Source organism: Cetorhinus maximus, chromosome 5, assembly GCF_964194155.1.
Source record: "Cetorhinus maximus chromosome 5, sCetMax3.hap1.1, whole genome shotgun sequence".
Taxonomy (NCBI): Eukaryota; Metazoa; Chordata; class Chondrichthyes; order Lamniformes; family Cetorhinidae; genus Cetorhinus; species Cetorhinus maximus.
Window position 1 is genome coordinate 55,115,306 of NC_135883.1, and position 17,248 is coordinate 55,132,553.

Consider the following 17,248-nt stretch of genomic DNA (forward strand, 5'->3'; position numbering starts at 1 on the left):
GAAGATGAGGTGCTGTTCCTCCAGTTTGCGTTGAGCTTCACTGGAACAATGCAGCAAGCCAAGGACAGACATGTGGGCAAGAGAACAGGGTGGAGTGTTAAAATGGCAAGCGACAGGGAGGTTTGGGTCTTTCTTGCGGACAGACCGCAGGTGTTCTGCAAAGCGGTCGCCCAGTTTGCGTTTGGTCTCTCTAATGTAGAGGAGACCGCATTGGGAGCAACGAATGCAGTAGACTAAGTTAGGGGAAATGCAAGTGAAATGCTGCTTGACTTGAAAGGAGTGTTTGGGCCCTTGGACGGTGAGGAGAGAGGAAGTGAAGGGGCAGGTGTTGCATCGTCTGCGTGGGCATGGGGAGGTGCCATAGGTGGGGGTTGAGGAGTAGGGGGTGATGGAGGAGTGGACCAGGGTGTCCCGGAGGGAACGATCCCTACGGAATGCCATCAGGGGGGGTGAAGGGAAGATGTGTTAGGTGGTGGCATCATGCTGGAGTTGGCGGAAATTGCAGAGGATGATCCTTTGAATGCGGAGGCTGGTGGGGTGATAAGTGAGGACAAGGGGGACCCTATCATGTTTCTGGGAAGGAGGAGAAGGCGTGAGGGCGGATGCGCGGGATATGGGCCGGACATGGTTGAGGGCCCTGTCAACGACCGTGGGTGGAAAACCTCAGTTAAGGAAGAAGGAGGACATGTCAGAGGAGCTGTTTTTGAAGGTAGCGTCATCAGAACAGATGCGACGGAGGCTAAGGAACTGAGAGAATGGGATGGAGTCCTTACAAGAAGCGGGGTGTGAAGAGCTGTAGTCGAGGTAGCTGTGGGAGTCGGTAGGCTTGTAATGGATATTGGTGGACAGTCTATCATCAGAAATTGAGACAGAGAGGTCAAGGAAGGGAAGAGAAGTGTCAGAGATGGACCATGTGAAAATGGTGGAGGGGTGGAGATTGGAAGCAAAATTAATAAATTTTTCCAGGTCCCGACGAGAGCATGAAGCAGCACCGAAGTAATCATCGATGTACCGGAGAAAGAGTTGTGGGAGGGGGCCGGAATAGGACTGGAACAAGGAATGTTCCACATACCCCATAAAGAGACAGGCATAGCTGGGGCCCATGCGGGTACCCATAGCCACACCTTTTATTTGGAGGAAGTGAGAGGAGTTAAAGGAGAAATTGTTCAGTGTGAGAACAAATTCAGCCAGACGGAGGAGAGTAGTGGTGGATGGGGATTGTTCGGGCCTCTGTTCAAGGAAGAAGCTAAGGGCAGACATTTCCTCCCTGGACCATGACGCCACCACAGAACATCAAGCCATTGTTTCCAGGACTGTCACTGACCTCATCTGCTCTGGAGATCTTCCTCCCACAGCTTCCAACTTGATAGTCGCCCAACCTCGGACGGCCCGCTTCTACCTCCTACCCAAAATCCACAAACAGAACTGTCCTGGCAGACCGATCATGTCAGCCTGTTCCTTCCCCACGGAACTCATTTCTCGTTATCTTGACTCCCTTCTCTCTCCGCTTGTCCAGTCCCTTCCCACCTACATCCATGATTCCTCTGACACCTTACGTCACATCAACAATTTCCAGTTCCCTGGCCCCAACCGCTTCCTCTTCACCATGGATGTCCAATCCCTCTACACCTCCATCCCCCACCAGGATGGTCTGAGGGGCCTTAGCTTCTTCCTTGAACAGAGGCCCGAACAATCCCTATCCACCACTACTCTCCTCCGTCTGGCTGAACTTGTTCTCACACTGAACAATTTCTCCTTTAACTCCTCTCACTTCCTCCAAATAAAAGGTGTGGCTATGGGTACCCGCATGGGCCCCAGCTATGCCTGTCTCTTTATGGGGTATGTGGAACATTCCTTGTTCCAGTCCTATTCCGGCCCCCTCCCACAACTCTTTCTCCGGTACATAGATGATTACTTTGGTGCTGCTTCATGCTCTCGTCGGGACCTGGAAAAATTTATTAAGTTTGCTTCCAATCTCCACCCCTCCACCATTTTCACATGGTCCATCTCTGACACTTCTCTTCCCTTCCTTGACCTCTCTGTCTCAATTTCTGATGATAGACTGTCCACCAATATCCATTACAAGCCTACCGACTCCCACAGCTACCTCGACTACAGCTCCTCACACCCCGCTTCTTGTAAGGACTCCATCCCATTCTCTCAGTTCCTTAGCCTCCGTCGCATCTGTTCTGATGACGCTACCTTCAAAAACAGCTCCTCTGACATGTCCTCCTTCTTCCTTAACCGAGGTTTTCCACCCACGGTCGTTGACAGGGCCCTCAACCATGTCCGGCCCATATCACGCGCATCCACCCTCACGCCTTCTCCTCCTTCCCAGAAACATGATAGGGTCCCCCTTGTCCTCACTTATCACCCCACCAGCCTCCGCATTCAAAGGATCATCCTCTGCCATTTCCGCCAACTCCAGCATGATGCCACCACCAAACACATCTTCCCTTCACCCCCCCTGATGGCATTCCGTAGGGATCGTTCCCTCCGGGACACCCTGGTCCACTCCTCCATCACCCCCTACTCCTCAACCCCCACCTATGGCACCTCCCCATGCCCACGCAGACGATGCAACACCTGCCCCTTCACTTCCTCTCTCCTCACCGTCCAAGAGCCCAAACACTCCTTTCAAGTCAAGCAGCATTTCACTTGCATTTCCCCTAACTTAGTCTACTGCATTCGTTGCTCCCAATGCGGTCTCCTCTACATTGGAGAGACCAAACGCAAACTGAGCGACCGCTTTGCAGAACACCTGCGGTCTGTCCGCAAGAAAGACCCAAACCTCCCTGTCGCTTGCCATTTTAACACTCCACCCTGTTCTCTTGCCCACATGTCTGTCCTTGGCTTGCTGCATTGTTCCAGTGAAGCTCAACGCAAACTGGAGGAACAGCACCTCATCTTCCGACTAGGCACTTTACAGCCTTCCGGGCTGAATATTGAATTCAACAACTTTAGATCTTAAACTCCCTTCCCCCCATCCCCACCCCGTTTCTCCCCTCTCCTTTTTTTTGTTGAATAATTTATATAGATTCTTCTTTTCCCACCTATTTCCATTATTTTTAAATCTAAAACTAAAACTTTGTTAGTCTTTCCACCCCACCCCCACTAGAGCTGTACCTTGAGTATCCTGTCTTCCATTCTTAATTCGCACTTTTCTTAGACAATATCACCACCTTCAACACCTCTTTGATCCTTTTGTCTGTGACATCTTTTGATTATCTGCTCCTATCACTGCTTGCTTATCTCCACATCATCCCACCCTCAACTTCTCTCTCCCCCCGCCCCCCCACCTTAGACCAGCTTATATTTCACCTTTCTCCTAACTATACTCAGGTCTGCCGAAGGGTCATGAAGACTCGAAACGTTAACTGATTTCTTCTCCACCGATGCTGCCAGACCTGCTGAGTTTTTCCAGGTAATTCTGTTTTTGTTTTGGCATGAGTCATGCTTATCAACAACTAGAATTGAATAATGCCTCCCAGGAAAAAGGGTTGTACCAATGTACATGATTGCCCTTCGGTGCTTCCTTCATTTGTGACATCTTTCAAAGAACAATGGAAAGCTTACTGCAGGGACTGCCCCAGGTTGTTGTCTATTTAGATGATGTATTGGTGACAGGATTCAGTGAAAAAGAGCATTTGGCAAACTTGGAAGAAGTCTTAAAATGCTTCTTGCGAGCTGGAGTGCTTTTAAAAAGAAAAGTGCACATTCCAAGTGATGGAGGTAATCTATTTGGGTCACCGGGTAGATTCACAGGGCCTTCACTCCGTTGAGGAGAAAGTGAAATCCATAAAAGAGGCATCTACACCAAAGAATGTGTCAGAGGTCAAATCTTTCCTAGGAATGATCAACTATTATGGGCGATTCTTACCCAATTTGTCTACAGTGCTCACCCACCTAAATTCTCTATTCAAAAAGAACCAACGTTGTTCTTGGGAGGTGCCCCAGAAAGAAGCTTTAATAAATGTGAAACAATTGTTGCACTTGTCCAATCTATTAATGAATTATAGCCAGACGAAAAAATTGGTGCTGACATGTGACACATCTCCCTATGGAGTGGGAGCAGTGCTAGCTCATCGGATGGACGATGGCATGGGACAGCCAATAGGTTACATATCAAGAATGCTCACCACAGCGGAAAAGGGATACTCACAGATAGGAAATGAAGGCTTGTCCATCATCTTTGATGTCAAGAAATGTCACCAGTATGTTCACGGCCGCCATTTTACAATCAGTTCAGACCACAAACCATTGCTAAGATTGTTTAGTGAGAACAAGGTTATATCACCCATAGCCTCAACAAGAAGTCAATGATGGGCCTTAATTCTGGCAGCATACAAATATACTTTCGTACATAGGCCTGGCAAACAAATTGCAAATGCCGATGCCCTTAGTCATTTGACTTCACAAGAAAATGATGAGCACGTCCCAGTTCCACAGGAACTTGTTTTACTGTTAAATTTCTTAGATTCCTTACCGGTATGTGCTTGATAGTTCAGAGACTAGACAAGTCGGGTCCCAATTCTAACTCAAGTACAAGAACAAGTGCTACATGGTTGGTCACAGGAGCCCATATCTGATGAAATGAAACCGTACTTCAACAGAAGACATGAAATAATCAGCCAGGATGGCATCTTATCGTGGGGGCATGAGTGATAGTTCCCCCAAAGGGAAGGGAACCACTTTTAATTGAACTACACAGTGCCCACCCAGGAATTTCCCAAATGAAGACCATAACACTCAGCTATCTATGGTGGCCTGGGGTGGATGGCGAAATAGAGAGCTTAGTAAAGCACTGTGTGCAATGTCAACAACTGTAAAAGTTGCCAGTGACAGCTCCATTCCACCCATGGGAGCGGCTAGGTAGATACTGGTACACATTGACTACATTGGCACTTCCCTGGGAACAATGTTTCTGCTCAATGCTGATGCCCATTCAAAATGGATGGACGTATATCAGGTGAAATCAGCAACATCAGCCGCTACATTTGAGAAACTACGTCAGAGTTTTGCCATTCATGGACTACCAGAAGTAGTTGTTTCTGATAACGGCACAGCATTTACGAGTGCTGAATTTCGACAGTTTATCAGCCTCAACGCTATCACTCATGCAAAAACTGCACCGTACCACCCTTCGTCAAATGGACTAGCCGAAAGGGCAGTTTAAACGTTCAAGGCAGGCATGAGAAAGGTAACTGGCAATTCCTTGGCAACCAAGCAAGCATGCTTTCCTTTTCAGTACAGGGCTGCCTCTCACACAACAGGTGCCATACCTGCAGAGTTATTGTTGAAATGCCATCTTAGATGATATTGAGCTTAATAATGTCGAATTTAAAGGGGAAGGTGGAAAGGAGTCAGGGAAGCCAGAAAACTAGACACAACTAGTTGAAAACACATGTGTAGTTGCTGCTGAGTTTATTGTAAATAAACTTTAAGTTTCCACCCAAGAAGTGCCTGCAGATCAACTCTATCACTAATAGCATAACTCAGCAACCCTACAACAAGGGACTTCAGTGATGAGGAGAAGTTGGAAAAGTGAAAACTGCTTTCCTTGGAACAGAGAGATGTTTGGTAGAGTGTGTGGAGAAAAATCATCCCCTCTGGCAAATGGTCAACAACTGGAGGTCCTGGACTTAAAATTATTGATAAAAGATTTAAACGGGAGATGAGGAGAAATTTTTCCATTCAGAGTTGTTGGAATTTTGAACACTCTACCTGGAAAGTTGATAAGAGGTTATTCCACCATTAGCAATTTTAAAAGGGAGTTGGACAGGTACTTGAGAATGAGAAACTGACAGGGTTACAGGCAAAAAGTAGGAATGTGGGATGAAGCAGAGCCAGTACGGGCATGACAAGCCAAATTGTTCCCTTCTGTGCTGTAAATTCCTATTATTTCCTGGAAGCATCAGTTTCATGGCAGCTACAATCTGAGCCTTTTTTTTACTCTATGGGAATTAAGAGACAGAGCTGATGAATTGTCTGAGCGTAGTTCATGCTCCTGTGCTAATGTATTGATTTTGTTCTCTACCTTGTCTGGTAGTAATTCAGTGAGTCAGCATAAACTCAGTCTAGAACTGCTGTGAAGCAGCAAAGATGTAATTGTAGCTCTTTGCAGCAAGCTGATCAGTCATATACCCTAGCCTGTCTTGCTGAGACAGAAGTCTCTCGGTGTATCTCACTAAACAGACTGTCCATCCATTGTTTTAACCCACAATGTCTTGTGTCAGGTGCATTCAGCCTGACTTGCTCAGGGGAAGGATTGGAAAGGAGCAAGTTAGCCCTTGGGTGATTCATTAACATTCTTAAGGACAAGTCTGATTTTGTTTTTGGGTAGAACCAGATACTTGTTTCAAATGGCAAAGTAAAACAGTCCACCAGTTGCTGTAACTAATTCAGTGCAAACGGATGGAGGAAACACATATTGTATCCAAGGATTTTACATTAAAGCTGAACTCAACAAAAGCTGTGACTGGATACATTGAAAGAAAGCTTCTTGGCTCTTCAATGTCGCCAGAGAAAAGGGAAACTGCTGATACATGCACAGGAACTAAAGGCATGTTGGAAGATTGGAATGAATGCTTGCTGGCATCTTTTACAGCTGGGTTCCAAACTGAATCAAATTGACATCTCTGAATGAAGTTAAACTTTCTTGAACAGTACAACAGCACCAACTTGCATTTATATAGCACCTTTAAAATAGTAAACTGTCCCAAAATTTGACATCAAGCCACATACCAAGATATCAGGCTGTATTTTACGGCCTCCTGCAGGGCCTGTTTTTGGTTGGCAGTTGGGGAGGGTGGTGGGGTGGGGGGGGCACATAAAATATGATGGGTGGCTAGCGCACTGCTTTCCTGCCCAACCCAAACTTACCTACCTACCCACTGTATTATGATGAATAAGTTGGCCAGTAGCCTGCTTACCCTTAGGCTTATTGAGGCCCATAACTTCCCAAATAAGGGACAGGTAAAAGCCTAATTCCATCTCTGCTGCCATAATACGGTTGGTGGTGGAAGGCAGATGAGAGTGAGCAGGTCGCTTTTTTACCAACTCTGGTGAAAAAGCAGGAAGGAAGAGGAGCACGTGCACTGTGCAACCCTGCCCCCCTCCCCAGAAGATGGTACCCTCCATTTGTGCCTCTCCTGCAGCGTCCAAAACCTAACCCCTACCACCCCTCCCTAGGGTGCCTGATTCTTCGCACCCAAAAATCGCAGACTTACCAGAGTTCATGTTATCTTCTATGTGGAGCTGATTGCACTCCCCATAGTGCCCACTACTGAGTTCTGGCGCTGCTGGGACTGAAAGAGCTGCTGGCCAATCAGATTAGCTGTTAGCTCTTAAGGCTGGGCGGGACCTCCTTCCACTGAGGATTGAAAGTCCCATGCTGAGCTTGTTAAGGCCACTGGACGGCAGCCTTTTTTAAAGCCAGTCACTTTGCAACTGACATTTCTAATGGGCGGGCGAACAGTACACAATATGACTCCCATCACCCTGTAAAATTCATCCCATGATGTCATGTGACCAAAAACTTGATCAATGAGATTTTAAGGAGCGTCTTAAAAAAGGAAAGTGAAGTAGAAAGTCAGAGAGGCTTAGAGAGGGAAGTCCAGAGCGTAGGGACTAGGCAGTTAACGTCACCACCTGAAATGGTGGAGCAATTAAAATCAGGATTACCAAGAGGCCAGAATTAGTGGAACACAGATATCTTGCAGTGTATTATCAGCATTGTTGTAATATGCTTTTAAGTGATATCAGCATGGCATCACGAGAAGGAAAATGTGTCATGCAATCAAGTCTTAATTTCACTTTTGCTTTGAGCAGAGTACACACACACACACACACAAACAGCTCTGATATCTTCAAGCTTTATACCTATGTATAACTGTTCTCATGTGTCTTGTCTTAATAAGTGAACCCACAACATGTTTACCAAGTCCCTTATGAGTAATTGATGCCTTGTGTCTTATGCAGTAAATAGGCCAAAGGCTTATATCATTATAACAACACGACATGGTGCTCAGTGGTAGTCAAACAGCCTGACAGCAAGATTAAGTACAGGGACAACATGTTGAACAGCCTTAGATCATGCTGTATGGCATGAGAAGATCCTAAATGTTTTTGTCAGCGTAGGAGCATGTTGCATATGAAATGTTCTGACTGCGAAGAAAAGCTTTGAAGACACAGCGCTGAGACACTGCTCAAATAAACAGCTGGTAAGCAGACAGATCCCTCATGGTGAGATTGCAGTGCAGCCTGTCAGTTCAGTGAGTGGGATAGCGCATTGAGAGGACTAGCACCGGATTGGTTCAATCGGGAAAACCGAGTGACCAGGGTGTGGGCCGGATCGATAGTGAGCGAGGGAGAGTCAAACAAAAAAATTCATTAAAATCAGGTCAGAGAAGGTTGCATTTCTAATAGGCTGCAACGGGAGTTGCTGAACAACAGCTCGAATACAAAGCAAAGACACCATTACCCTTGGTGTGTTCCCACCACAGATTGTTTCATGGACAGAGCTTCAGAAAAGCAAAAGCGGCTACAGTGACATTTCAAGTACTACAGGAGAAGGAAGGCCAAAGGGATATTGTCAAAATGTCCACAAAATTCCCCAGGTTGAATTGGGAATTCAAAATGTTTAAACAGCAAACAGAGCTATGGTTTCTTGATTCAGGTATGTCTGAACCAGACATGCAAGCCATAAAAATGTGCCTACCACTTGTGAATGAAGAACTACACACACTAAACACATCAGGATTAACAGCAGAAGAGCTAAAGGATCCCCAAAAGATATTGACTACTTTGGAAGACTGGTTCAAAACCAAGTTAAACTTCTATATTCATCGACCAGAGTTCATGTCATTTCAATAACAGCCTGCAGAATCAATAGACTGCTTCATCAGCAAATGCAGAGAAAATGATACGTACTTTGAATTTTCAAATGCAGTGCTATCAGGCAGAATTGTCGAGTTGGTGATCGCATCCACCCCCATGGAAGCATTCCAAAAAGATCTGCTAGGCAAGCCCAAAACGAGAAGCATCGAACAGCTATTCAAGGATGGACGTAAGTACAAATGATCCTTACAGGTCAACAAAACTTACGGGTCCTAAGTTAAATCCCAATTGTCGACGCACTCATTAGAGCATCCAAACCTAGTAAGCCATATGGAAGGTGTAGTCTTCTACGTGCACCAAGGAAATATCCAGCTTTCCATCAATTCTGTAAGGCATGTGGCAGAAAGGGCCATTGGCAGCAACAGTGCAGTTAAGCAAAGGCTAATGCAGTTACAAGAGCCATGCATTGATCCAAACAGACCCTACACAATGGGTTCCATCAAGCATCCAGTATCCTTTCAGAAATCTTTACATGAGGCGACTGACAAACCAGAAAATCATATTGATATGCACAATGAGATGCAGGATGGTGCACACATGTTTCATACCATCAATCTGGTGGAAAATATAGATGCCAACAAATCGTCCAAAGTGTTTGCCAAGATTCAAATCATTTGTTGTAAGAAAGTTGGTTACCAGTTCTAATTGGCCAAGATTGACATGGACAAGTGCCAACATATAATCCTGTGAATTCTCAAAGGCTTGCATCCACAGATTTGGAAGGCCATGGTGAAACCTACTGCTGTGAAACTTTCAGCGTAAAACAGTTCACTAATTCCAAATGCAGGATCCATAGTCCTGGACTGCAAGTACCATCAATACTCCTGGCTGTCACGGATGTTCTACCTCATGGAAACTATAGCCCAGTGACTGCAGGTCTACTGCCCTGTTGTGACCTCATAGTAGTCACAATCTATGGAATCAGTCAGACATCAAAAGGCATATCAACCTCAGAAACTACTCCTAGTGCCTCAGTTTGCAACATAACATTGAGTATCCAGATCATTTCGACAAAATTGGCAGTTTCAAGTGAGCTGCAACATTACATTTGCAGGAGAATACAAGTCCAGCAATTGATCCACCATGTAAGTACAGCATCCATGCACAAGACAAACTGAAGGTCAAACTCTGCAAGATGGAGAAAGATGGAATCATTAGAAGAGTATAAGAGCACACAGATTGGTGCAGCTCAATCACAAGTGTCATAAAGAAGGACGGATCATTGAGAGTATGCTTTGATTCACAACATTTAAACACAGCTTTGAAACATTGTCTTGACAAAATGCCCACATAACTCCAAGGTTTGCAGGTGCAAATTTTTTCTTGAAGCTTCATGCCAAGCATGGTCACTGGTCGGTACATCTCGCAGTGAAGTCCCAAGAGCTTACTACATTTTGTACCCCATTTGGATAATTCTGTTTTCACTGTCTTCCTTTCAGGCTACCTGTTAGCCAGGACCTCTTTTGAGCTCACATGGACTACATTACATGCACTGTGCCAGGATACAATTGTATCACAGGTGACATAGATGTTGTGGGAAGAACAAAGCAAGATCGTGACCATAATCCGCACTTACTGATGCAAGTGGCATGTAATGAAGGATTGATGTTCAACAGTCTGAAATGTAACACCAACGTGCAGCAGGTCAATCTCTTCAGTTCTATTTATTCCAATGCTGCCATATGTTCAAATCTAAGAGAAAGAGAGGATATTAAAGCCATGCCAACTCCGCAGGATAAGGATGATCTTCAAAGATGTCTCGGTGTCTTTAATTTCTTGTCTGCATACATTGCCAATTTCGCTCAAAAATCGGTATCACTCAGGGAATTGTTGAGAAAGGATGTGTCTTTTCTGTGACACGAAGACCATCAATACCCCTTCAAAGCACTGAAACTGTCATTATTAGAAACATCAACATTGTAATTTTATGATCCAAGGAAGACAACTGCCCTAAAGATAGATGCCTTATGGAAAGGTCTGAGAGAACACATACTACAAAAAGGCAAACTGGTTGCATTTGCTTCAAAACCTCTGTCCATAATGCAATCCAACTACTCCAACATCGAGCAGGAAACATTAGCCCTAGTGTTTGGAATCATGCATTTTCATACTTATCTATTTGGAAAAGATTTGTGGTAGAGACTGACCACAAGCCAGTGGAGATGATTTGGCAAAACCATTGACCTGTGCACCACCATGATTGCAACTTCTGTTGATAAAAGTTCAAGGTTATGACTGTGAGATTAGGTACAAGCTAGGTAACTTGATAGTGACATCAGATTCACTTAGCAGGTTGCCTCACCCAGCAAAAACAGAAGACATATCCTTAGATCTACAAGTTGACCTCATTGAAATTGAATTTGAAATGTTCTGCAAATTGATCTGGTACATTTTGCACAATGCAAATGCTATTAGCTACAAGAAGAAATGGCAAAAGATTTCAAATTACAGAAACTGTAGAAAGCCATCATTAAAGGATGGCCTGATTCAAGTCAGCATGTCCACGAACACATGAGACCATTTTGTCTTTATCAGGGCGAGCTAGGCATCTCCTGACGGGTTCGCTTCTAAAAGCAGGCAGTATATCATACCAGAATTTTTGGAACCTGATATTCTTCAACAACTTCATCACTCTCACATATGGACATAGATTGGAAAAGGAGGACAGGCATAGATTGGATGAGGAGACTCATGAGAGACAGTCTATTGGTCGGGTATGAACAATGACATTGAAGTCTTTGTCAAGATATGTGAGGCATGTCAAGATCATATGCCAAGCCAACACCAGGAACCATTGATTCCACATGAATTTCCTACCCATCCTTGGTCCAAAATCACAATCGATGGCTTTCATGTCCATGGCGCTGACTTCATCACCATCATTGACTGCTTTACCAAGTACCCCATTATTCAACAATTGCACAATACATCAAGCACAACTGTTGTGCATACTCTAAGTGCAATTTTCAGTTTATTTGTTGTGCCTAGAGAGATCGTTACAGATAACGGTCTGCAATTTATTGGTAAGCCATTTCAGGATCCGTGTGAGAAGTGGAACATTGATTACACTGCTACTTCTCCTCATTACCCTAGATATAATGGCCTAGCTGAATGAATGATACGCATGGTGAAATCCCTAATTCTCAAATGTAGAGAGACCAAGCAAGATCTACAAATTGCAATGTTCCATCTGAGAGCAACACCTTCAGGTGAAACTATTCCGTCACCAGCAGAGCTCATGTTTGGCAGACCAGTGCATGCCAATTTATCTACTCTTACCCATTCTACTCACTCAAAAACTAGAGAGCAACTTTTAAAACTGCAAGAGAAGATGACCAACGTGCACAATAATAATGCAAATACAGAATTGATAAGTTTACAGTTGGGGCAGTAAGTTCATATCCAAGATCCCACAGAAGGTACGTGGCAACCAGCCGAGGTGACAAGGATTTGATCAGAACCAAGGTCCTGTGAAGTCATTACGCACAAAGGTGCAAGGGGGAGTCATAACTGAGGACAAGTCAGATCCATTCCAGCTTCTCAACCCTGTACAGTCCAACTGCAATTAGGGCAAGATCCCTAATGAAACCAGGGACAACATCCAAGAATGACAATCCCACAGATCACTGTGAGCCATTAAGGAAACCTCCAGACAAGGTTACCATTACAAGATCTGGGTGTACCAGCAGATTACCTCTATGCTTTAGAGACTCATAGATCCATCAGTTCTATACGCTTATGTAATGGTAACTAAACATGGCGATGTATTGTAAATAGGTTTTCTTCTTTGGAAGAGGAAAATGTATCTTTGAAAAGAAAGGGGGATGTTGTGACATGCCTTTTAAGGGATATCTGCATGACATTGCCAGAAGGGAAATGTGTCATGCAACCCAGTTTTAGTTTGACTTTGGCTTAGAGCAGAGCATACACACACACACGCGCACAGAGCTTTGATTTCTTCAAGCTTTATAGCTAAGTAGAAATGTTCTCATGAGCCTAGTTTTAATAAATGAACCCAGAACGTGTTTACCAAATCCCTTATGAGCGACAGGTGCCATGTGTCTTGTACGATAAGTAATCCCAAGGATTATTTCATTATAACACGACAAGTATTATAAGTTTAGTGCCTTTAGAACGTTGGAAGGACAGAGGAGGCACAAATATTGAGGGGAAAAAAGTGAAAGACACACTTCACGTTGCAACAATAACAGCTAAGCACGTTATTTCAGGACCTCTCCTTTGAGAGTTCAGGTCATATTCAATCACAGTAAAGAGTGGAAAAAAAAAACAATTATGAATAAAAGACAACAATAAGAACAGCTCAGCAGTGTAGCTTACTGTCTTATATGTGTAGTTGAAAATAATTTAATGTTAGAAATTTAATGGCTCTGATGCCATGATGTGCAAGCACATTCTTTATAATACAATAGGTGCCCATGAGGAGAATGGATCACCTCCTTTACATTCAGTTATATTATGATGATTTTAATAAGATATAGAAGAATGAGAGGACAACCTCTCTCCTCTAAGCATGCTCTGAGCCCAGAGAGGTAATTTTACACAGCTTGCTTCAAGACCAGCTTTATTACATCTTACCTAAGACTGAGTCTGCAGAGATCATATGTAAATGACATCCCCAGTTATTCATTACCATACTGGTTTGTCACAATTCCTAATTCAAACTCTATTTTCCTGAGGATTTTGCCCAAGTTGGGAATCAAAGCAGAGAGGAAGTTTAGCTTTGTGCTCATCTCTTCCATGTGGGGCCCTGCAGTCTAATTTCCACACTGCTGACAACACAGTGCCTATTCTGGTCAAAGTCCTCAAAAAGCATCTTAAAAAATGTTGCAGCCACAGCTTTCCTCAGTTATATACGTGGGTAAACCACTTGCTAAAGTGTCCAGAAACTGGTGATTATGGCTATCTTCCCATCTACTCCTTCTTGAGCTCCTCACCATGTTTGACATTGATCATATTCTATTCGCTACTATTTTTTTCACCAGAAGCCTACCTGGTTCCTGCCAGTTCTGTTAATATCTGTTTGAAAAATGATATTACAGATCAACCTTTATCAATTTAAGATCCTGTGGAGAGTTTTGCCTGGTTGGAACAAGTTGAAAATTCAAGTACACAAATTACTTTGGGCCAGCCACATATTCTGCCCATCAAAAAAATATAATTACAAATGACTGATTTTTTTTCCAGTTTTGGATTGCACCTGTGCAGCCATTCCTCCAGCTCATCACAACTACATGAAAGAAAGAACAGGGCCCTAAGGGCCATTTTAACATTTAATGCTGCCTTTTTGGTGGGTTCTTAATCTTAATTTTCTCCGCACTTTTCACATGATTTCTCATCTACATACTGCCCGTCAGTGACATCATCCAAAAAAACATTGTGTCTGTTTCCACATGTATGCTGCCAACACCCAGCTCCACCTCACCATCATTTCTCTTGAATCCCTGTGTCTTTAATTGTTAGACTACTTAACTAACTTCCAGAATGCGATGAACAGCAATTTCCTCCAATTAAACGTTGGGAAGACTGAAGCCATTGCCTTCGATCCCCACCACAAACTTTGCTCCCTAGCCACCAATACCATCCTTCTCCCTGGCAACTGTCAGAGGCTGAACCAGGCTGTTTGCAACCTCAGTGTCATATCTGACCCCGAGGTGAGTTTTCAAACCCATATTTTCGTTAGCCCACAAGATTACATCGCCCATCTCCATCCCTGCCTCAGCTCTTCTGCTGATGAAACCCTCATTCATGCCTTTGTTACTTCAAGGTTTGACTATTCTAATGTATTCCAGACCAGCCTCCCACATTCTGTCCTCTGTAAATGTGGAGTCATCCAAAGCTCTGCTGCCCATGTCCTAACTTGGATGAAATGCCATTCCCCTATCATCTTGTGCTCATTGACTTACACTGCCCCCCAGTTAATCAATTGATTTCAAAATTCCCATCCTTGTTTTCAAATCCCTCTCATGGTTTGGCCCCACCCTAGCTCTGTAATCTCCGCCAGCCTCACAACCTTCTGAGATATCAGTGCTCCTCTAATTCCAACCTCTTCATGCCGAATTTACGTACCTTCACGCTGCTTGAGCTTTTGGTTCATGAATTCCTTCCCAAAATCTCTCTGCTTTTCTCCATCATACTACTCCTTTAAGACACTTCTTAAAACCTACCTCTTTGACTAAGCTTTTGATAATCTATCCTGACATTTCCTTCTGTGGCTCGATAGCATATTTTATTTCATATTGCCTCTGTGAAGTGCCTTAGGGCATTTTATTATGCTAAAGGCATTATATAAATGCAAGTTGTTGTGGTTATTTTTGATGACTATGTTCTCCAGGTAAGCTGCAAGCAGGCTGACCTTCTCCTGGAATATTTATTTATCTATTTCTCTTATACTACACGTGTCATTTTCTGTTACAGATGCAAAACAATCTGATTTTTTTTCAAATCACTCATTGATCTGGAACCTGAAATTAAGTAGATCTTTGCAAACCGTAATTAGACTCTAATTACCCATGCCCTGTGACTACTAAACCAAAATTAAACTTTGTGACCTTAAAAAAATGATACAACCCACTTAGCTGTAGAATAAAACATTGTGCACTAAATGGTGTCATGCCCCTATCCTTAAAAAAAATCATCATCCAACTTGCTGCAAGCTGTACTGTGGAAAATGCGCTTGGATTTTGCATGTAGCACAACATACCATGCTCTAAGTGTTAAGTAACAAATGAAGTTTTATTTTAAAATGAGGAAGTTAGCTAGTTATTGGCTGGCAGCTTGAAATTCTCATCCATTTACAACACCCATTTTTAAACAGGTGCAGTTAACCAAGATTTCCCTACCTGGTGCATCCATAACAAAATGAGGTTCTGAAGTGTAATGTTTGGAGTACAATGCCTGGATCTCCTGTCATATTGTTCATGGCCAACTGGATCTTATATTGTTTTGTAAGTCCGGATGTGTTATATCATGGCATTCACAATTTACTGTTTTGCTGTTCAGGTGAACCTAGAACTTGTTAAGGTCACAAAGTCTCATTTCTGATAAGTAAATATATAGTGAAATGAATCGGACCTTAATTGCTTTGGTACAAATTTTTGCAGATTAGAATTTCTTAACAATTTCTGGCTCAATAATAGATTTTCTTTCTCTATTTCCAAGGTCGGCACAGAAATTCATAGAAACTTATGCATAATCAACAGCATGAGAATTTCAATGCTAATTGTAAGTGTAATAGGCTGAGGAGATGTGAATATTAGGAACATGCACCCATTTTTATGCTGTGTTCAAATTTCCTTGATCTTTTGTGCAATTCAATGTAATCACCACTGAAATACATTCTTTCTCATTAACATAGCTCTACCCCAAACAAAACTGCAGCTCAGAAGCTTTTCTGATTTCACACAGGTTCTGAACATTTAACATTTTAAGTTTAAATGTAAAGTTATAAGTTTGACAGGATTCAGGGTCACTTTTTTTGGTGTTTCATGCAGAAAGAGGGACACAAAGAAGGAATAGGATATAAGTTCTGTTATTTCCTGATTCTTTATGCTGATTTTCACCGTCTTTTCTGGTTATTATGTTTCATGTTGCTAGTGAGAGTCTTTGAAAATTTCATGGCAAGATCGGGGACAGTTTTGGATATCTTGCCAGTTATGCTATTTCAGAAAATTCTGGGACATTGTCTGTAACTGTGACTATGATACATTATCCCTCACCCTTATCCTCTTTTGCAGCCTTCAACATGGTCAATGGTGTTATGCTATTCCAACCCTCCTCCACTGTTTTCCATTTAAGTGAGACTTTCCTTGCTTGGCTCTATTCTATTTATTTACAAATAGTAAACAGGATATCACTGGTAAAGGCTTCTTCTCCCATCCTACACATTACTTTATTATCCTAAGGCTATGTTCATGATCACCCTCATCTTCGTCATCTACAAGCTTCCCTTTGGGGTCATCATCTGTAGATATCAGATCAGCTGCCAAATGTATACTGACCAATTCCGCCACTACCTCTCCATCACCTCACTCAATTCTTTCATTGCCTCTGGTTTAGCAGTCAGCTTGCCTGACAGCTAGCCTTTGATGAACTGTAGCTTCCTCCGGCTAAGCATTGGAAATAACAAAGTCATTGGGTAGTATTTAATGAGGGGCAACTCAACCATCAGCTGGAGAGCTAGCAAGAGCCCCACCATCACCTCTTTTAGGGAAGGCCTGTCATAGTAAACGCCACTCAGGCACTTAACTGGATAGTGGTGGGCCTTCGCCTCAGATTCCAGGACCCTGGGGGCAGAAGTTCTGCCCACCGAGAGCTGCCGGCCAATCAGAGG